Source organism: Nicotiana tabacum, chromosome 13, assembly GCF_000715075.1.
Source record: "Nicotiana tabacum cultivar K326 chromosome 13, ASM71507v2, whole genome shotgun sequence".
NCBI classification, from domain to species: Eukaryota; Viridiplantae; Streptophyta; class Magnoliopsida; order Solanales; family Solanaceae; genus Nicotiana; species Nicotiana tabacum.
Genome location: NC_134092.1, coordinates 13,723,805 through 13,746,601, shown reverse-complemented (window position 1 = coordinate 13,746,601; position 22,797 = coordinate 13,723,805).

Below are 22,797 nucleotides of genomic sequence, written 5' to 3'. Positions count from 1 at the left end.
GACATGCATTTTGGACTTAACGGCCTGATCTATCAAACTGATCCAATCTTCCCTTTTACCATTCTTATGACCTTTGAAGTCGGGCTTGTTCGTGCCAATCCTTTGCATCAGCTTCACGACTCACTATCGACTAATGATGCCCCGAGGGGTTTTCACCAACAAGTCTCTCTTCTTTATTCATCTCTGCTTACCGTCGCCTTATAGTGCCTGTGAGGGTTTTCACTAGTAAGACTCTCTCATTTTTCTTCTCTTTTTCTTTTTCTTTTGCTTTCTTGTGTGAGCAACTTGACAGTGTTCTATGTCACGTGACAATCGTTGCTCATTGCATGCTTCTCTTGACATTCTTGAAGGCATATCGGGAGGTCTTTATTTGGAAGAATTTTGGATAGGGTTGGAAAAGAGGGACGTCATGAAGGCTCAAAGTAGACTCAAAATAAGGGATTGTAGATTTACAACTCTTGGAATCGACTCTTTCAAAAGTGAAATAAAATCATTGCCCCAGTTTCAGATATTGGGGATTTTTGGATTTTTTTTTTGAATTCTTATTTGGTTGGACCGAACCGTGTAAGGCTGCCTACGTATCCTTTTTAAAGGAATCAGGTCTAACATAGTTCAAACATCTGACCTAACTATTATTTTTTCATCTTTCTTTCTGCTCTTTTTTTTTCTTTTTTCCTTTTTTTTTCTTTTTTTTTCAAAACAAGTTGCCCAACTTCTATTTTCTGGGACATGGACCTTTGACTATTCTATTTTTTTTTTTCATTTGTACTTTCTAAGAGTCTCCCCAGTTTGTACTCTTGGGACATAGACTTTTTCTTTTATTTTTCTGTCATTTCATCATTTGTTTTTACTTTTGACTCTAAACTTGATTCCAATAGAGGATGGTCAAAGAAAATAACGCAGGCTCAAAAGGGGTAACAAAGGGTATAAAGTGTTTGGGTAGCAGAAAAATGGCCTCCTAGCCTCGAGAATGCCAAACATGGTTTCCTTTCGCGACACAACATTGATGAACATGTCTGTCTTCTTGGTGTGTCGTGGTCGGAAGACACTTTTCACCCATTAATGTCAAACTTACCAATAAACTTCAATTGATTCTTCCTCAAACCCGACCTTCACAATGATTTGAAGGTAAAGATCATTAACCTCCACGGGTCATTTTATTTGAGCTTAATTCCAAAGTGTTTCAACTCTTTATTCATCCTCAAAAGTTCCCTTTTCTCATTTATCCAATTCAAGCTTAAATCAGTTTTCTAAGATCGGGCCAAAAATTCCGCATGCATGCCATATCACTAAAACTAGCGGGAAAAGAACTAAGCATGGAATGACACAAAAGGACAAACTGTATTTCATTGAGTAAACAACAAAACAAACAACCTAAAATCCGAGTTACAACCCTAAAATAACCCGGCTAATGAAAATAGCAACAAAACGGACAAACAAGACTCACACAAACCAAATAGAGGGATAGAAGGGTTTGACTCAATAAAACAAATAAAATCTGGATCACACCCTGGAATAACCCATATAATAGAAAAAATATTAAAACAAACTACTAAGATTCCTTCCTAGTGAGGAGGGAATGACTTTTCAATTGCTAAGCTTGACATTTAGCCAAACATTTGCTCATTAGAATCACCATGGCCTTCTCCAATTTCAGTCGGCAAGTTCCCGAGAGGATTCTCATACTCCATGTCACCACACATCATCCCCACAAAGTGTGCATCATCATGTGCATGTAAAGGATTTTGCGTTATATTCTGGGTGTCATTATCTTGGATCACAATCAGTTTTTCCTGGATCATCCTTTCTATTTCTCTTTTCAAATCCCGACAACTTTCAACATTGTGCCCCTGAACATTGGAATGGTATTCACACCTTTTAGAAGAGTCATAGCTTCTTGCACGTGGGTCCACATGATTTGGAGGAATAGGTGCAATCATGTCATAATGCTTTAATTTCTCAAACACACTTGCATAGGACTCTCCTATTGGTATAAAATTATCTTTCAACCTTTGTTCCCCTCTATACCCCTGGCTTGGATATGGGTTATAGGGCACTTGAAAATTTTGTGGAAGCTGGTGGAAATTTTGTGGTGCTGGTGCTCGCCTTCTGGGGTGTCTTGATGGCTGGACAACATACTGAAGTGGAGCAATAGAGTATTGTGGGTTCTGAGGTGGATAGTAGTGCTCAGGGGAATCATCGGAAACCTGATGAGGCTGCTCATACCTTCGAGATGTTCTCCTAGGACCTCTTCTCGACCTTATTGTCATCATGGTTTCTTCATCCTTCTCATTCGTGTCACTAAAATTATCAGATTCAATCTGGACAGCCTGAGTTGCAGCTTTGAGAACTGCTTGACTTATAATTTTGCTTGTCTTAAGGCCATTCTCAACCATTTCCCCAATTTTGATTGCTTCCGAGAAGGATTTGCCCACTGCGGACATCATGTTTTGAAAATAATCTGGCTCTTGAGCCTGAAGGAAGACAGTGATTAACTCGTGGTCATCCATTGGTGGCTTAACTCTAGCCGCTTGCTCTCTCCATTTAATGGCATATTTCCTGAAACTTTCAGTTGGTTTCTTCTTCAGGTTTGAAAGGGAATTGCGGTCTGGGGCGATATCGATATTGTATTGGAACTGTTTGACAAAGGCCTGGGCCATGTCATCCCAGACATGCCAGTGAGAGGTTTCTTGATCCATAAACCATTCAGAGGCTACCCCTGTCAGGCTTTCCCCGAAATAAGCCATTACTAGTTCTTCTTTTCCCTCCACACCTCTTAGTTGATTGCAATACCTTTTCAGGTGGGCTATGGGGTCTCCGTGTCCATCATACTTTTCAAATTTGGGAGTCTTGAAACCAAGTGGCAAACGAACGCCGGGGAACATACATAGATCCTTGAAGGCAATACTCTTCTGACCTGCCAACCCTTGCATGTTTTTCAACTTTTGTTCTAAGATTTTCACTCTTTGGGTCATTTCTTCTTGTGCCATCTTTCGGGTAGGCTTCTCAATCTTTAAAGGAGGATCAAATAGGTACGAGTGGTACTCAGGAGAATGGTATTGTTCTTGCTGGGTAGCAAATTGTGACTCATGACTTTTCTTTTGTACCACTGTTGGCTGTGGGATAGTGAAAACGGGCATAACAGCAGTGATTGTCTGATTGGTGGTCAATGGCACACTTTGGGAGCACGCAACAGAAGTTTCAGCTGTAGTCATACAGTTGGGATAAAGACTGAACCCAAATGGATAGGATCGATCAGATAATGAGACATGAGTGGTAGTAGTCGAGATGGGTGTGAATTTTGGGAAAACACAAGAAAGGGGTGGTCCTTGACCATTGGCCGATGCTTGACACATTTCAGTCATTTGCTGTTTCAGTATTCTATTTTCCTCAACCATAGTAGACTCTTGTTGAACCCTCTGACCCTGAGTCTCTTGACCGCTCGTAACAGCTTCAATATCAGTTGTCAATGGTATTTTTCCTTGGATCTTGTGTTGATAGCTTACCACAAACCGACCACCTCAAACCTTCATCTATGATTCAAAACAAGAGACACGTTAGAATGGACTCAGTCGGTCCTTATTATCATCATCATTTTTAATTTTATTTTTTGATTTTCATTTCATTTTTTTTGGTCGATCGAACCTGATGTGAGTTGCCTACGTATCATGTGGGAACATGAATCAGATCGTGCGTAGTTCGGGAAGATCAAGAATAAAGGAAATAAACTAATTCTTTTTTTTTTCTAATTTCCGAAAGAAAGACTTATAAAGAAGAAAGAAAATATTTTTGGATTTCGATTTATTTATTTTTTTGAATTTGTTTTTTAAAGAAAGACTTCTAAAGAAGAAAGAAAATATTTTTTTTGAATTTCGATTTTTGTTTTCTGGAATTTCGAAAGAAAAACATCTAAACAAGAAAGGAAATATTTTTGGATTTTTAGAATTTTATTTTGAATTTATGAAAGAAATACTTCTAAAGAAAAATAAAATATTTTTGAATCTTGAATTTTCTTTTCAATTTTCGAAAGAAGAATGAAAATACTTTTGGATTTTGAGAAGAAATTAAAAAGAAAATGTTTTTGTATCTTTTTAAAATTGGGGTCTAAAAGAAAGACTTTCTACAGAAGGAAGTAAAGGAAAATATTTTTGGAGTTTTTTGAAAATTGTGGTCTAAAAGAAAGACTTTCTAAAGAGGAGGTAAAGAAAAATATTTTTGTATTTTTTGAAAATTGTGGTCTAAAAGAAAGACTTTCTAAAGAGGAGGTAAAGGAAAATATTTTTGGATTTTTTGAAAATTGTGGTCTAAAAGAAAGACTTTCTAAAGAGGAGGTAAAGGAAAATATTTTTGGATTTTTTGAAAATTGTGGTCTAAAAGAAAGACTTTCTAAAGAGGAGGTAAAGGAAAATATTTTTGAATTTTTTGAAAATTGTGGTATAAAAGAAAGACTTTCTAAAGAGGAGGTAAAGAAAAATATTTTTGTATTTTTTGAAAATTGTGGTCTAAAAGAAAGACTTTCTAAAGAGGAGGTAAAGGAAAATATTTTTGGATTTTTTGAAAATTGTGGTCTAAAAGAAAGACTTTCTAAAGAGGAGGTAAAGGAAAATATTTTTGGATTTTTTGAAAATTGTGGTCTAAAAGAAAGACTTTCTAAAGAGGAGGTAAAGGAAAATATTTTTGAATTTTTTGAAAATTGTGGTATAAAAGAAAGACTTTCTAAAGAGGAGGTAAAGGAAAATATTTTTGGATTTTTTAAAAATTGTGGGCCAGAACCGATGAGGTTTGCTTACGTATCTCACATCCGGTGAGAATCAGACCCGCGTAGTTCTGCCAGTTTTGACGGAACAGGGGAAACAATGACTTTTGAAAGTATTGGCTTATTTTCTCTCTTTTGTTTTTCAAAATTTCCGCAGAGTTTCGAAATGTTTCAAATACCTACCTCACTCTTATTTTTTTCTTGATTTTCTTTTCCTATTCTAGAAGCCGGTCAACATACAAGCCGAAGCAAATGAAAAAACAAGTAGCACGTAAAATGCATCAGGATGGTCTTTTAATTTTTTGGGTACACCTGTCCTAGACGGACCCAACCCCTGTGTTGAGTCCCCTAAGTCAAATGCACGTGATGCAAGCAAACGTACCTAATAGGGATCCGGCATGAGGCTGTGTTATTCTAAGTTTAAATCCTGGGTGTATTGTTCTAGACCTGACTAACCCGAGCGGACAACTCGAGCCGAGGGGGGGCAGCGTACCGGGAATACAGAAGCTTCACCGGCTTTGCAACTTGTCCGAACCTCGTTCTAAAATTAGGATATGACTCTAACAGAAAAGAAGCCGCGCGAAGCGCACGCTTCCCAAAAAATTTAGAAGACTCAGAGAGAAGAGAAGTTTTCGTAATAGGTTATATACAGCTCACAACAATATCAAAGCGGTAAAGAGAGGCAATTAGCACATTAGGCTCAAACAAGTAATATCAGACAATCATGAAAGCCAAGAATAACAGTTATTCTAAGCTCGAATTCTGAATCCTGAACCAGAGATTCTAGGTTCGTTCCCCAGCAGAGTCGCCAGAGCTGTCACACCTCCTTTTTTCCGAACGGGATATGGGAGTTTTTCCAATTTAAGTGACATTGTTCGAAATGAGATTATTTATTTGATCAGAGTCGCCACTTGGAATAATTTATGGTGTCCCAAGTCACCGGTTTATTTTAAATTCCAAATCGAGAAAATTGACTCTATTTTTACGGTCCGCGAACACAAAAGACCGGGTAAGGAATTCTGTTAACCCGGGAGAAGGTGTGAGGCACTCCCGAATTCTGCGATTTTAGCACAATGGCTTAACAATTTATACTTGGCCTAATTATCTGATTTAATATATGTTTAAAACCTATTGTGCATTCTTTACTTTTAAATCGCTTTTAGTATTTATGGAATTTGTTTGAACAAGTCGCGATGTCGCGCACTCATTTGTTTTTGTACACATTGAAAACCGCGCCACGTGAAACGCACCCGCGATTTACAACGTGTTAATTTTATTATCATTTGAAGTTACAGTCGGGTCACATGAAATGCACACCCGAATGGGGAGTTATGTATCGTGATTATGCCACGGGAACTGTACCCATAGTCACAATGATTAATAATTAATCGCGCCTAAAGCAAGGTACGATAATCATGAGTTATTTTCCTAAACTAATTTGAGATTATTGTGATGGTCAAAATTAATGGATATAGGGGCATTTGAAATTCAAGAAATATTTTATTTATTTAGAGTATTGACAAGTTATTTACATTTAGAAATATTTACCACTATTCTATTTTTTGTCATTTTGATATCTACTAGCTATAAGGGACGGACTAGCTTATGAATAACTTCTTACTCTAAACCATTAAAATGATCCCTTTGAACCAAATATTTTCTCGACCAAATACTATACCGAAGGCCCAACTCTGTTCGATTTTTTAAAAGCAAACCACAACCCACTCGATTGAGCCATTGAAGGCAAAGCTCTATTTACACTTCAACAATCACTAAATTAAACCTCCAATTTAGCTACCTAAATCAATTAATGGAGGCATGACAAACACATGAAAATTTGTGCATCTTTTTCAAGGAAATCAACAGAACGAATTGATATAATAAATATAGAATCTCGGTATTCACTAACACTTGAGGACCATTAGGACATAAAATATACAGCAATGATACGAGACAAAATTTCGGTTAAAAATAGAGGTAAACACCAAATCAAAATAATAGCAGAAGTCACTAATAACCTGATTAATGAGCATCCATTACACATAAGAATAACAAAAATCAGGAATCGAGCGGATCTTCAAATTTACGCAAGAACTCAATTATTTAATCATTTACTAAAAAAAAAGCATAATACAGAGAAGTTTCTAACTAACCTGGTTGAACAAAGAAAACTCGAATAAACCGACTAAAGGCAACGACAAAACTCGATCGAAGCTCAGCAAAACAGAAACAGCTACGACAGTAATCTTCGGCAGCTTTAAAATCTCAATAATATTAATAAGAACTCAGTTACAGCGAGCTCCGGCAGACCAGATCTGACCGGAAAATGAGACAGTAGTAGGAGCATAGACCGCGACCAAAATCCACGATCGGGCTTCGAATCGGCACCGGAACTAGAACTCAAATCCAAACAAACTCCAACGATAAATTCAAACCAACCTCAAATTCAAACGACTAACTAAATCGAAATCAGAAGAACGAAGCAGGAGTGTATATTTTTTGTGTTTTTCTGATTTTTTTTCTTTGAAACTTGATTAAAAATTAACCAAACTACAACAGTATTTTTGTATATGTTTTTTTTTAATCTTAAAAAAAAAAACACCGAAAATCAAAGATGAAAAAAGAAAGTTGAAAGTCTGCCTTCTTTTTTGGCTTTTTCTCTACCGTTTCCTCACTCCCTTTTTTGTTTCTATTCCTTATTTTCTAGCCCCTCTTTGTTGTCTAATCCCCTTTTGTGTGTTATACTTTATTTTACAAAATAGGGGTTGTTGGAAATTGGCTTATCAAATGAAATAGTGAAAAAGGCTTGAGAAGAAGGTGCAGTAGAGATGGTTGAAAGGTTTGGTGGTGGCTGGTTTGGAAATGGAGCGGCAGCTATTTTTGTGGTGGGTGTTGCTGCTAGGTTTTTAGGAATTTTAGAGGCTGCCGTTTTTTGTCTCGAAAATTAGGTCTAGTCTCTTCCCTCATCTGTTTTTAAAAATGAGAAAAGAATTGGGTAATTAAGGGGGAATTTAGGGCAAGCTTGTGGAGAAACTGGGCCGCCGAATTTGTTTGGCCCAATTCGAAAAGATGTGCACCAACAACCCTTTCTTTTCTTCTCATCTTTCATTATTAGACTTTTTTGCAAAATTAGCCACTATGAACTCAAATTTTAATTAAAACCAATTTGTGTGGCTAAACTATTTATATATTTCACTTACTGATTAACTAATGACCTAATTAATTAACTAGCCTAAGAATATATTTTTTTTGGTTTTTATATATTTAAATAATACATTTAACAATGTAATTAAATCCTAAAAATGCAATTCAAAAACTAAAATGCTATGAAATTAAGGTTTGAATATTTTTATGATTTTTATGATTTACGATATTCCTAACATGCATAAACAATGCGAATAAATGCAAAACAAATAAAGAAAAACTTCTGAAGTTCATAAAATAATTAAAATTATTTTTGGATTATTTTTTAGGAGTAATTTCATATTAGGGCAAAAATTAGGTGCTCACAGCTGCCCCTCTTTGCTCGAGAACATGAAGAGTTTTCGGGCAAAGATAAAGTGAGCAATTATGAGCAATTTTTGCCCCGTTTGACACTCCATGGGAAGCATTTTGAAAATGTTTGACCGAACCGTGCTTCAGAGGTTGCCTACATATCCTTGGCTTTAAAGGAATCAGGTCAGTGTAGTTCTGGAAGTTTAGGTAGCTGGGAGTACCGAGAAGCTGTGATTTCACTGTTGTTGCTGCTGTTTACTGCTTGCTGAGCTTTTTTTTACACCAAAGTCAAAAATGAAAAAGACTAACTAAGCCTATCAGCTACGAGTTACAAGATTTCTATCTATGAGTCCTCTGAAGCTTGATCTTGAGTCTTGAAGGGTTCTTCATGCGGACTTTTGATTTGAACCTTGATGCTTGCTAACTGCAGGTGCTAGTTCTTTCTTCTTCAGCTTTTCGGATCAAGACAGGACATGCAAAGCTTGCGACTTCAATCAAATCATGAGCAACCCATATCTTTTCATCTGCTTCTGCATTTTGGATTCACTTCTTTTTTTTTTTTTGGATTGAGACTTCTTCCTTTGGTCATCTCGGACTGTCAGCTCGCATTCTTGAGGCGAGCTTCTGCTACTTCTAACTTGAATTGAATTCTTAAATGACTTCCCTTGTTCTCCAGGTTCTCTAGGTGGGCGCCTGATGACTTAAAACTCGAAATAAATTCCCTCATTCTCCAGGTGGGCGCCTGATGTTGACTTAAAACTTGAAATGAATTCCCTCGTTTTTCAGGTGGGCGGCTGATGACTTAAAAACTTGAAATAAATTCCCTCGTTCTCCAGGTGGGCGACTTATAATGAGTTGAAAATTAAAACAAATTCCCTCATTCTCCAGGTGGGTACCTGATGACTTTAAAACTTGAAATTAATTCCCTCGTTCTCCAGGTGGGCGCCTGATAACTTAAAACTGAAATGAATTCCCTCGTTTTCCAGGTGGGCGCCTGATGACTTAAAAACTTGAAATAAATTCCCTCGTTCTCCAGGTGGGCGCCTGATAATGACTTGAAAATTAAAACAAATTCCCTCATTCTCCAGGTGGGTGCCTGATGACTTTAAAACTTGAAATTAATTCCCTCGTTCTCCCGGTGGTCGCCTGCAACTACAACAAAACGGAAACAACAAAAGAAACTCTTTCTGCCCCAGTTTACATTAGGAAGATTTGTGAGTTATTAGCAGAACTATAAATTACCTATGCTATTGATGAAGGATACAATGATGAGAGCAAAATTGAAGACTCGACTAGGATGTGTGTCTCCTAAAGAAATAAAAATCTGAAAAACCCAAACTAGGAAGTGCATCTCCTAAATTTGAGATTGAGCTTGCATAAAACTATAAACTAAGCTTGACTAAACTAAAAACTGATCCTATTCTCCAGGCGGGACCCTTGACTTCAAGAAAACTAAAGATTGATAACTTAAGAAAACTAAAAATTGACCTTTGTTTTTTTTTTCAGACTTCCCTTTTTTTAAACTTATTATCCTAGGAGAAAATTCATCAGACTAGGTCTTTTTTTTTTGTATCTTAGGAGAAAGATTCATCAGACTAAGATTTCTATCCTAGGAGAAAGTTCATCAGACTAGGTTTTCTAATCTTAGGAGAATGATTCATCAGACTAAGACGTTTATCCTAGGAGAAAATTCATCAGACTAGGTTTACTATCTTAGGAGAAAGATTCATCAGACTAAGATTTTGATCCTAGGAGAAAGTTCATCAGACTAGGTCCTTTTTTTGTTATCTTAGGAGAAAGATTTATCAGACTAAGATATTTTATCCTAGGAGAAAAATTCAGCAGCCTAGGTTTTCTTATCTTAGGAGAAAGTTTCATCAGACTAAAATTTTGATCCTAGGAGAAAGTTCATCAGACTAAGTCCCTTTTTTGTTATCTTAGGAGAAAGATTCATCAGACTAAGATTTTGATCCTAGGAGAAAAATTCAGCAGCCTAGGTTTTCTTATCTTAGGAGAAAGATTCATCAGACTATGATTTTGATCCTAGGAGAAAGTTCATCAGACTAGGTCTTTTTTTGTTATCTTAGGAGAAAGATTCATCGGACTAAGACGTTTATCCTAGGAGAAAATTCATCGGACTAGGTTTTTCTATCTTAGGAGAAAAATTCATCAGACTAAGATTTTTATTGGGAGAAAATCCATCAGATTAAGACGTTTTATCCTAGGTGAAAAAATGTGAAGAGCAATGGCAATATTTTATGCACACTAGCAAGACAAATAAAGGCAAAGATTTGAGAAACTTCCCTTTTGTCGGCTCTTCTCTTCTTTTTTTTCTTTTTATTTCCTTTCTTCTTCTTTTTTTTTTTTTTGGAAACCCAAATTCCTTGCACTGCTTTATTCCTGTTTCAAACAGAGAAAATTTTGTCAGTTTTAAAAGTGGTGGTCGGTTTGTGGCCTTAAGTCTTGGGCAGCTTGGCTTTTGCTCAATCAGCTTGAGTCGGTTTCAAGAGACTTTTTGCTTTACATCAACCCTGATCGTTTCACACCCAGTACCATTTGTATTTGTGGCTCAATCAGCCTTATCCCAACTGGAGACCTTTGCTTAGGCGACCTTTTCTATGTCTTGAATGTCTTTATGCTTTTTGAGCAATTTGTCTGTCAGAGAGAATCACAACTGGTAAGTGACTTTTGCATGATGTGCACACTTCATAGTTCTTGTTCAGTACTAAAGAGAGCCCGAGCCCGAGCCCCTGATTAACCTCGAGGTTATCTTTGCTTGCTTTAGCCAAGTAGGCTGACAAGGGTATTTTGGGGGGAAGCCTTTGCATGAATCCTCAAGGCATGTTGACTGTAACACCTGACTGTGCTTGCCAAATTTACTTTGTGCAACTGAAAAGCTGGTAGCAGATTTTGAAATCTTTTCTTGCTTGTTTTGACAAGGACTGACTCAAAGTGAAGGGACACAATGGTGCGAAGAAATGGTATTAACAAGAAATGCCCCTGTCGGAAGGGCAGAAGGAAGAGTTTTTTCATTTTTTATTATTATTTTTTATTTTACGGTAACTAGCCTTAATGATCATGACATGCATTTTGGACTTAACGGCCTGATCTATCAAACTGATCCAATCTTCCCTTTTACCATTCTTATGACCTTTGAAGTCGGGCTTGTTCGTGCCAATCCTTTGCATCAGCTTCACGACTCACTATCGACTAATGATGCCCCGAGGGATTTTCACCAACAAGTCTCTCTTCTTTATTCATCTCTGCTTACCGTCGCCTTACAGTGCCTGTGAGGGTTTTCACTAGTAAGACTTTCTCATTTTTCTTCTCTTTTTCTTTTTCTTTTGCTTTCTTGTGTGAGCAACTTGACAGTGTTCTATGTCACGTGACAACCGTTGCTCATTGCATGCTTCTCTTGACATTCTTGAAGGTATATCGGGAGGTCTTTATTTGGAAGAATTTTGGATAGGGTTGGAAAAGAGGGACGTAATGAAGGCTCAAAGTAGACTCAAAATAAGGGATAGTAGACTTACAACTCTTGGAATCGACTCTTTCAAAAGTGAAATAAAATCATTGCCCCAGTTTCAGATATTGGGGATTTTTGGATTTTTTTTTTGAATTCTTATTTGGTTGGACCGAACCGTGTAAGGCTGCCTACGTATCTTTTTCAAAGGAATCAGGTCAAACGTAGTTCAAACATCTGACCTAACTATTATTTTTTCATCTTTCTTTCTGCTCTTTTTTTTTCTTTTTTCCTTTTTTTTCTTTTTTTTTTCAAAACAAGTTGCCCAACTTCTATTTTCTGGGACATGGACCTTTGACTATTCTATTTTTTTTTTCACTTGTACTTTCTAAGAGTCTCCCCAGTTTGTACTCTTGGGACATGGACTTTTTCTTTCATTTTTCTGTCATTTCATCATTTGTTTTTACTTTTGACTCTAAACTTGATTCCAAAAGAGGGTGGTCAAAGAAAATAACGCAGGCTCAAAAGGGGTAACAAAGGGTATAAAGTATTTGGGTAGCAGAAAAATGGCCTCCTAGCCTCGAGAATGCCAAACATGGTTTCCTTTCGCGACACAACATTGATGAACATGTCTGTCTTCTTGGTGTGTCGTGGTCGGAAGACACTTTTCACCCATTAATGTCAAACTTACCAATAAACTTCAATTGATTCTTCCTCAAACCCGACCTTCACAATGATTTGAAGGTAAAGATCATTAACCTCCACGGGTCATTTTATTTGAGCTTAATTCCAAAGTGTTTCAACTCTTTATTCATCCTCAAAAGTTCCCTTTTCTCATTTATCCAATTCAAGCTTAAATCAGTTTTCTAAGATCGGGCCAAAAATTCCGCATGCATGCCATATCACTAAAACTAGCGGGAAAAGAACTAAGCATGGAATGACACAAAAGGACAAACTGTATTTCATTGAGTAAACAACAAAACAAACAACCTAAAATCCGAGTTACAATCCTAAAATAACCTGGCTAATGAAAATAGCAACAAAACGGACAAACAAGACTCACACAAACCAAATAGAGGGATAGAAGGGTTTGACTCAATAAAACAAATAAAATCTGGATCACACCCTGGAATAACCCAGATAATAGAAAAAATATCAAAACAAGCTACCGAGATTCCTTCATAGTGAGAAGGGAATGACTTTTCAATTGCTAAGCTTGACATTTAGCCAAAATTTGCTCATTAGAATCACTATGGCCTTCTCCAATTTCAGTCGGCAAGTTCCCGAGAGGATTCTCATACTCCATGTCACCACACATCATCCCCACAAAGTGTGCATCATCATGTGCATGTAAAGGATTCTGCGTGATATTCTGGGTGTCATTATCTTGGATCACAATCAGTTTTTCCTGGATCATCCTTTCTATTTCTCTTTTCAAATCCCGACAACTTTCAACATTGTGCCCCTGAACATTGGAATGGTATTCACACCTTTTAGAAGGGTCATAGCTTCTTGCACGTGGGTCCACATGATTTGGAGGAATAGGTGCAATCATGTCATAATGCTTTAATTTCTCAAACACACTTGCATAGGACTCTCCTATTGGTGTAAAATTATCTTTCAACCTTTGTTCCCCTCTATACCCCTGGCTTGGATATGGGTTATAGGGCACTTGAAAATTTTGTGGAAGCTGGTGGAAATTTTGTGGTGCTGGTGCTCGCCTTCTGGGGTGTCTTGATGGCTGGACAACATACTGAAGTGGAGCAATAGAGTATTGTGGGTTCTGAGGTGGATAGTAGTGCTCAGGGGAATCATCGGAAACCTGATGAGGCTGCTCATACCTTCGAGATGTTCTCCTAGGACCTCTTCTCGACCTTATTATCATCATGGTTTCTTCATCCTTCTCATTCGTGTCACTAAAATTATCAGATTCAATTTGGACAGCCTGAGTTGCAGCTTTGAGAACTGCTTGACTTATAATTTTGCTTGTCTTAAGGCCATTCTCAACCATTTCCCCAATTTTGATTGCTTCCGAGAAGGATTTGCCCACTGCGGACATCATGTTTTGAAAATAATCTGGCTCTTGAGCCTGAAGGAAGACAGTGATTAACTCATGGTCATCCATTGGTGTCTTAACTCTAGCTGCTTGCTCTCTCCATTTAATGGCATATTCCCTGAAACTTTCAGTTAGTTTCTTCTTCAGGTTTGAAAGGGAATTGCGGTCTGGGGCGATATCGATGTTGTATTGGAACTGTTTGACAAAGGCCTGGGCCATGTCATCCCAGACATGCCAGTGAGAGGTTTCTTGATCCATAAACCATTCAGAGGCTACCCCTGTCAGGCTTTCCCCGAAATAAGCCATTACTAGTTCTTCTTTTCCCTCCACACCTCTTAGTTGATTGCAATACCTTTTCAGGAGGGCTATGGGGTCTCCGTGTCCATCATACTTTTCAAATTTGGGAGTCTTGAAACCAAGTGGCAAACGAACGCCGGGGAACATACATAGATCCTTGAAGGCAATACTCTTCTGACCTGCCAACCCTTGCATGTTTTTCAACTTTTGTTCTAAGATTTTCACTCTTTGGGTCATTTCTTCTTGTGCCATCTTTCGGGTAGGCTTCTCAATCTTTAAAGGGAGGATCAAATAGGTACGAGTGGTACTCAGGAGAATGGTATTGTTCTTGCTGGGTAGCAAATTGTGACTCATGACTTTTCTTTTGTACCACTGTTGGCTGTGGGATAGTGAAAACGGGCATAACAGCAGTGATTGTCTGATTGGTGGTCAATGGCACACTTTGGGAGCACGCAACAGAAGTTTCAGCTGTAGTCGTACAGTTGGGATAAAGACTGAACCCAAATGGATAGGATCGATCAGACAATGAGACATGAGTGGTAGTAGTCGAGATGGGTGTGAATTTTGGGAAAACATAAGAAAGGGGTGGTCCTTGACCATTGGCCGATGCTTGACACATTTAAGTCATTTGCTGTTTCAGTATTCTATTTTCCTCAACCATAGTAGACTCTTGTTGAACCCTCTGACCCTGAGTCTCTTGACCGCTCTTAACAGCTTCAATGTCAGTTGTCAATGATATTTTTCCTTGGATCTTGTGTTGATAGCTTACCACAAACAGACCACCTCAAACTTTCATCTATGATTCAAAACAAGAGACATGTTAGAATGGACTCAGTCGGTCCTTATTATCATCATCATTTTTAATTTTATTTTTTATTTTCATTTCATTTTTTTTGTCGATCGAACCTGATGTGGGTTGCCTACGTATCATGTGGGAACATGAATCAGATCGTGCGTAGTTCGGGAAGATCAAGAATAAAGGAAATAAACTAATTCTTTTTTTTTTTTCTAATTTCCGAAAGAAAGACTTATAAAGAAGAAAGAAAATATTTTTGGATTTCGATTTATTTATTTTTTTTAATGTTTTTTTAAAGAAAGACTTCTAAAGAAGAAAGAAAATATTTTTTTTGAATTTCGATTTTTGTTTTCTGGAATTTCGAAAGAAAAACATCTAAACAAGAAAGGAAATATTTTTGGATTTTTAGAATTTTATTTTGAATTTATGAAAGAAATACTTCTAAAGAAAAATAAAATATTTTTGAATCTTGAATTTTCTTTTCAATTTACGAAAGAAGAATGAAAATACTTTTGGATTTTTAGAAGAAATTAAAAAGAAAATGTTTTTGTATCTTTTTAAAATTGGGGTCTAAAAGAAAGACTTTCTACAGAAGGAAGTAAAGAAAAATATTTTTGGAGTTTTTTGAAAATTGTAGTCTAAAAGAAAGACTTTCTAAAGAGGAGGTAAAGAAAAATATTTTAGAATTTTTTGAAAATTGTGGTCTAAAAGAAAGACTTTCTAAAGAGGAGATAAAGGAAAATATTTTTGGATTTTTTTGAAAATTGTGGTCTAAAAGAAAGACTTTCTAAAGAGGAGGTAAAGGAAAATATTTTTGGATTTTTTGAAAATTGTGGTATAAAAGAAAGACTTTCTAAAGAGGAGGTAAAGGAAAATATTTTTGGATTTTTTGAAAATTGTGGGCCAGAACCGATGAGGTTTGCCTACGTATCTCACATCCGATGAGAATCAGACCCGCGTAGTTCTGCCAGTTTTGACGGAACAGGGGAAACAATGACTTTTGAAAGTATTGGCTTATTTTCTCTCTTTTGTTTTTCAAAATTTCCGTAGAGTTTCGAAATGTTTCAAATACCTACCTCACTCTTGTTTTTTTCTTGATTTTCTTTCCCTATTCTAGAAGCTGGTCAACATACAAGCCGAAGCAAATGAAAACACAAGTAGCACGTAAAATGTATCAGGATGGTCTTTTAATTTTTTGGGTACACCTGTCCTAGACGGACCCAACCCCTGTGTTGAGTCCCCTAAGTCAAATGCACGTGATGCAAGAAAACGTACCTAATAGGGATCCGACATGAGGCTGTGTTATTCTAAGTTTAAATCCTGGGTGTATTATTCTAGACCTGGCTTACCCGAGCGGACAACTCGAGCCGGGGAGGGGGGGAGGGCAGCGTACCGGGAATATAGAAGCTTTACCGGCTTTGCAACTTGTCCGAACCTCGTTCTAAAATTAGGATATGACTCTAACAGAAAAGAAGCCGCGCGAAGCGCACGCTTCCCAAAAAATTTAGAAGACTCAGAGAGAAGAGAAGTTTTCGTAACAGTTTATATACAGCTCACAACAATATCAAAGCGGTAAAGAGAGGCAATTAGCACATTAGGCTCAAACAAGTAATATCAGACAATCATGAAAGCCAAGCATAACAGTTATTCTAAGCTCGAATTCTGAACCCTGAACCAGAGATTCTAGGTTCGTTCCCCAGCAGAGTCGCCAGAGCTGTCACACCTCTTTTTTTCCGAACGGGATATGGGAGTTTTTCCAATTTAAGTGACATTGTTCGAAATGGGATTATTTATTTGATCAGAGTCGCCACTTGGAATAATTTATGGTGCCTCAAGTCACCGGTTTATTTTAAATTCCAAATCGAGGAAATTGACTCTATTTTTACGGTCCGCGAACACAAAAGACCGGGTAAGGAATTCTATTAACCCGGAAGAAGGTGTGAGGCACTCCCGAGTTCCGTGGTTTTAGCACGGTGGCTTAACAATTTATACTTGGCCTAATTATCTGATTTAATATATGTTTAAAACCTATTGTGCATTCTTTACTTTTAAATCGCTTTTAGTATTTATTGAATTTGTTTGAACAAGTCGCGATGTCGCGCACTCATTTATTTTTGTACACATTGCGAACCGTGCTACGTGAAACGCACCCGCGATTTACAACGTGTTAATTTTATTATCATTTGAAGTTACGGTCGGGTCACATGAAATGTACACCCGAATGGAAATTTATGTATCGTGACTATGCCACGGGAACTGTACCCATAGTCACAATGATTAATAATTAATCGCGCCTAAAGCAAGCTACGATGATCATGAGTTATTTTCCTAAACTAATTTGAGATTATTGTGATGGTCAAAATTAATGGATATAGGGGCATTTGGAATTCAAGAAATATTTTATTTATTTAGAGTATTGACAAGTTATCTACATTTAGAAATATTTACAACTATTCTATTTTTTGTCATTTTGATATCTACTAGCTATAAGGGACGGGCTAGCTTATGAATAACTTCTTACTCTAAACCATTAAAATGATCCCTTTGAACCAAATATTTTCTCGACCAAATACTATACCGAAGACCCAACTCTGTTCTTTTCTTTAAAAGCAAACCACAACCCACTCGATTGAGCCATTGAAGGCAAATCTCTATTTACACTTCAACAATCACTAAATTAAACCTCCAATTTAGCTACCTAAATCAATTAATGGAGGCATGACAAACACATAAAAATTTGTGCATCTTTTTCAAGGAAATCAACAGAACAAATTGATATAATAAATATAGAATCTCGGTATTCACTAACACTTGAGGACCATTAGGACATGAAATATACAGCAATGATACAAGACAAAATTTTGGTTAAAAATAGAGGTAAACACCAAATCAAAATAATAGCAGAAGTCACTAATAACCTGAGGAATGAGCATCTATTACACATAAGAATAACAAAAATAAGGAATCGAGCGGATCTTCAAATTTACGCAAGAACTCAATTATTTAATCATTTACTAAAAAAAAAAAGTATAATACAGAGAAGTTTCAAACTAACCTGGTTGAACAAAGAAAGCTCGAATAAACCGACTAAAGGCAACGGCAAAACTCGATCGAAGCTCAGCAAAACAGAAACAACTACGACAGTAATCTTCGGCAGCTTTAAAATCTCAATAATATTAATAAGAACTCAGTTACAGCGAGCTCCGGCAGACCAGATCTGACCGGAAAATGAGACAGTAGTAGGAGCATAGACCGCGACCAAAATCCACGATCGGGCTTCGAATCGGCACCGGAACTAGAACTCAAATCCAAACAAACTCCAGCGATAAATTCAAACCAACCTCAAATTCAACCGACTAACTAAATCGAAATCAGAAGAACGAAGCAGGAGTGTATATTTTTTGTGTTTTTCTGATTTTTTTTCTTTGAAACTTGATTAAAAATTAACCAAACTACAACAGTATTTTTGTATATGTTTTTTTTTATCTTAAAAAAAAAAACACCGAAAATCAAAGATGAAAAAAGAAAGTTGAAAGTCTGCCTTCTTTTTTGGCTTTTTCTCCACCGTTTCCTCACTCCCTTTTTTGTTTCTATTCCTTATTTTCTAGCCCCTCTTTGTTGTCTAATCCCCTTTTGTGTGTTATACTTTATTTTACAAAATAGGGGTTATTGGAAATTGGCTTATCAAATGAAATAGTGAAAAAGGCTTGAGAAGAAGGTGCAGTGGAGATGGTCGAAAGGTTTGGTGGTGGCTGGTTTGGAAATGGAGCGGCAGCTATTTTTGTGATGGGTGTTGCTGCTAGGTTTTTAGGAATTTTAGAGGCTGCCGTTTTTTGTCTCGAAAATTAGGTCTAGTCTCTTCCCTCATCTGTTTTTAAAAATGAGAAAAGAATTGGGTAATTAAGGGGGAATTTAGGGCAAGCTTGTGGAGAAACTGGGCCGCCGAATTTGTTTGGCCCAATTCGAAAAGATGTGCACCAACAACCCTTTCTTTTCTTCTCATCTTTCATTATTAGACTTTTTTGCAAAATTAGCCACTATGAACTCAAATTTTAATTAAAACCAATTTGTGTAGCTAAACTATTTATATATTTTACTTACTGATTAACTAATGACCTAATTAATTAACTAGCCTAAGAATGTATTTTTTTTGGTTTTTATATATTTAAATAATACATTTAACAATGTAATTAAATCCTAAAAATGCAATTCAAAAACTAAAATGCTATGAAATTAAGATTTGAATATTTTTATGATTTTTATGATTTACGATATTCCTAACATGCATAAACAATGCGAATAAATGCAAAACAAATAAAGAAAAACTTCTGAAGTTCATAAAATAATTAAAATTATTTTTGGATTATTTTTTAGGAGTAATTTCATATTAGGGTAAAAATTAGGTGCTCACAGTATTATCGAGGTCCGTTTTGGATTTTGAGCCGGGGAATAGTTCCGTATGGTGATTTAATACTTGCACGCAAAGTTTAGCATCATTCCGAGTAGTCTAAGTATGATTTGGCATGTTCGGAGCGATTTGGAAACTTGAAGTTCAAAAATTGATTCAATTGAATTTTGGGGTGCGATTCTTAGTTTTGTTGTTATTTTACGCATTTTGAGAATTTGAACAGGTCCGTATTATATTTATGTACTTTTTGGTACATTCTGATGGGGTCCCGAGTAGCTCGGGTGTGTTTCGAACCACCCAGAGCTAAGTTGGAAAAATCAGATTTTCTAGTTTTGGTTTCGTTCTTCGAGAACACGGAAGGACCCTCGCGTTCGTGATGAAGGAATTGGACTGGGGGAAATTTTTTGCTTCGCGTTCACATGATGAGGTCCATGTTTGCGAAGGGTAAGGCGAGCTGGGTAGGGTGGCACCATTGTTCTTCGCGTTTGTGAAGGTGCCTTCGCGTTCGCGTAGGGCAGGGCAGATAAGCCTCTGCGTTCGTGAGGCCCTGGTCGCGTTCGCGATGTCCACATTTTATGGGCCTGGGCCGTTTGCCTTCGCGAACGCGAGGCCCTTTCCGCGTTCGCGGCAGCTGGGCAGTGTCTTGTTTTAAATCAAAACTTAGGCTATTTTGAGCTCATTTATTACACTCTTGGGCGATTTTGGAGTTTTAAAGAGAGGGATTTCAACTTAACTTTTGAAGGTAAGTAATTCCTACCCAATGTGAGTTTAATACATAGATTATGGGTAGACTTTAACATGTAAAATTGTGGAAATTATGGGTTTAGATGAAAAATCTAGGTTTTGATAAAAAATAAGATTTAACCACGAAAAGGGTTATGGAATTGAGTGAAAATTATATTTTTGACTTTGTGAGGTTATGGGTAACATTTATCTTCGAAAATTTTCGGAATCCGGGCACGTGGGCCCGGGGTAAATTTTAGGAATCTTTCAATTGGGGTTGGGTAATCACTCTAATAGTTAGAATATGAACTTTTGAGCATGTATTGATTAATTTATATAACATTTTACTAGTTTCGGAGTGTTCGGCACCGAGTTGAGGCATGTTAGTAAATTTGAGGCCGGAAAGTGATCTTTGAGACGAGGTAAGTCTCTTGTCTAACCTTGCAAGAGGGAATTTACCCCATAGATAATTTGAATTAATGTTTGCTTCTAATTGTGGGGGCTACGTACGTACGAACGAGGTGACGAGAGTCCGTGCGTAGCTACTAATTATGCTTATGTCCGGGTAGTTTTAGGACCCAAATAATGAATTATTTGAAATGCTTGCACCTACTTGTTAATTAAAGTGCTTAAATTATATTAGAACTTGTTAGAGGAATTGTGAAAGGTCGTTAATGGAATTTGTATTTCATTGTGTATTAGCCTTTAGATAAGAGTGAGTTGCTCTAGTGGTGAGCACCCTCCACTTCCAACCAAGAGGTTATGAGTTCGAGTCACCCCAAGAGAAAGGTGGGGAGTTCTTAGAGGGAGGGAGCCGAGGGTCTATCAAAAACAACCTCTCTACCCCAAGGTAGGGGTAAGGTCTGTGTACACACTACCCTCCCCAGACCCCACTAGTGGGATTATACTGGGTTGTTGTTGTTGTTGTTGTTGTTGTTGTTGTTGTGTATTAGCCTTTAATAACGTTTAAGTCAAATGCTTATAAAGTATCCTCTCTTCTTGTGGAGTGGGCCGAATGCCTCGGCAGTATATAGATGCATCTATGGTTCGTGCCGCTCGACCCTCAGTAGTGTACACATTATTCTGGATCGGGCCGTACGACCTCGACATAATCGTACGTGTTAATGCTCAAAGTTTAATTATATATTTGATATCATTTCATGGCTTGAGAGATTAAAAGTATACTTGATGGAATTAATTTAGGACTTACCATATGAGAAAGAATTATTTACTTCTTGCTTGTTATTTAGTGATTATTTTGATTACAAAACCCTTGCTTATTTAGAACTTCTGTACTTTATTGGTAGCCCATAGTAAGTGTCGATGTCGACCCCTTATCACTACTTATTCGAGGTTAGACTTGATACTTACTGGGTATATGTTGTTTATGTACTCACGCTGCACTTCTGCACTAACCGTGTAGGATCTGAGGCAGGTGCATCTGGTGGACATACCGGCGCACACCCCCGTTACCCAGAGGCCTAGTGGTGAGCTGCATCCTGAGTCATTCTGCAGCACCTAGAGCCTTTCTTTTGTACTTATTTTTCTGTCTATGTTATTTCAGACATTAGTTAGAGTTTTGTATATTCTACTAGTGCTCATACACTTGTGACACCAGATCTTGGCATACACTTTAGTAGACTTTATAGTTTTTGAGTATTTACATATTTATGCTTGCATTCAGAAGCTTTCATTTTATTCATTTGACTCTCTATTTCTCAAAGTTCTAAATAAATAAAATTTAATTACCTATAAGCCTATTAAAAGAAGTAATCTCGTAGTAAATTTATCGTAGGCTTGCCTAGCAGCGACGTTGGGCGCCATCCCGACCTATAGGAGAAATTGGGCCGTGACATGTCCTATATCACCAATGTCTGTTCAGGGTTTTGGTTTAGCATATGGACTAGTAGAGTGAAAATGTTGTAATTTTCAAAATGTGGACTGTTAATTTGAGTGCCAGTGTGAATTACTAAAGAACTTGGTTCTTTGTTGCATTCCTTAAATGTGAATTAAATAAGCAGTAAAGTAAACACATAGATTTTTATGTGAAAATCACACGGCTCAAAGGTGTAAAAACCATGACCTACTACGTAGGATTTTCAACTTCAACTTTACTAGAACAATGTGCAAAAAATATCTCACTTACAAGACTGTAATTCAATACTCTTCAGTACTCCTACTACGACTATTTGATTTATAAGTTACTCTAACTTGTAAAGAAAATCACTCACTCCAACTCACTAATTATTTATGACGCTTGATTACAACTCAATTTTCTAAAGCACATTCACTAGACTGACTCAAGAAGAATACAATGCAAGTACTCGACTCGAGTAAACGACTTCTGACTCTTTAGTTAATGTGTAAAATGATAGTTCATACGTCCAAAGTCGATCATATTTAAACGCTTCAACTTGATATCTTCTAGGAGTCTTATTTATAGTTAGCTTCCTCTTTGATAAGACTCCTACTATTCTAAGGATTCCACAAGCTTTGGGACTTTTGTTTATGACTGAATTATCCGTATCTTCTTGAGCAATGACCCTTATCAAATATAATAGCCTTTTTCCACCAAACTTGGACATGAGTAACTTTGAGATAAAGTTACTATCTTGTACAGATGTACAAGTATCAACATGAGGAGATGGTCCTTTATCTTTAAGGGCTGGTTCTTCAGAACAATTAAGCAACTACGTTGATGACCTGATTCTTTGAGCATTTAGTCATACTTTGTTAATCATAAAAACTTCAATACTTAACAAATTCCCCCTTTTTGATGATGACAAACTTTGTACACAACAGA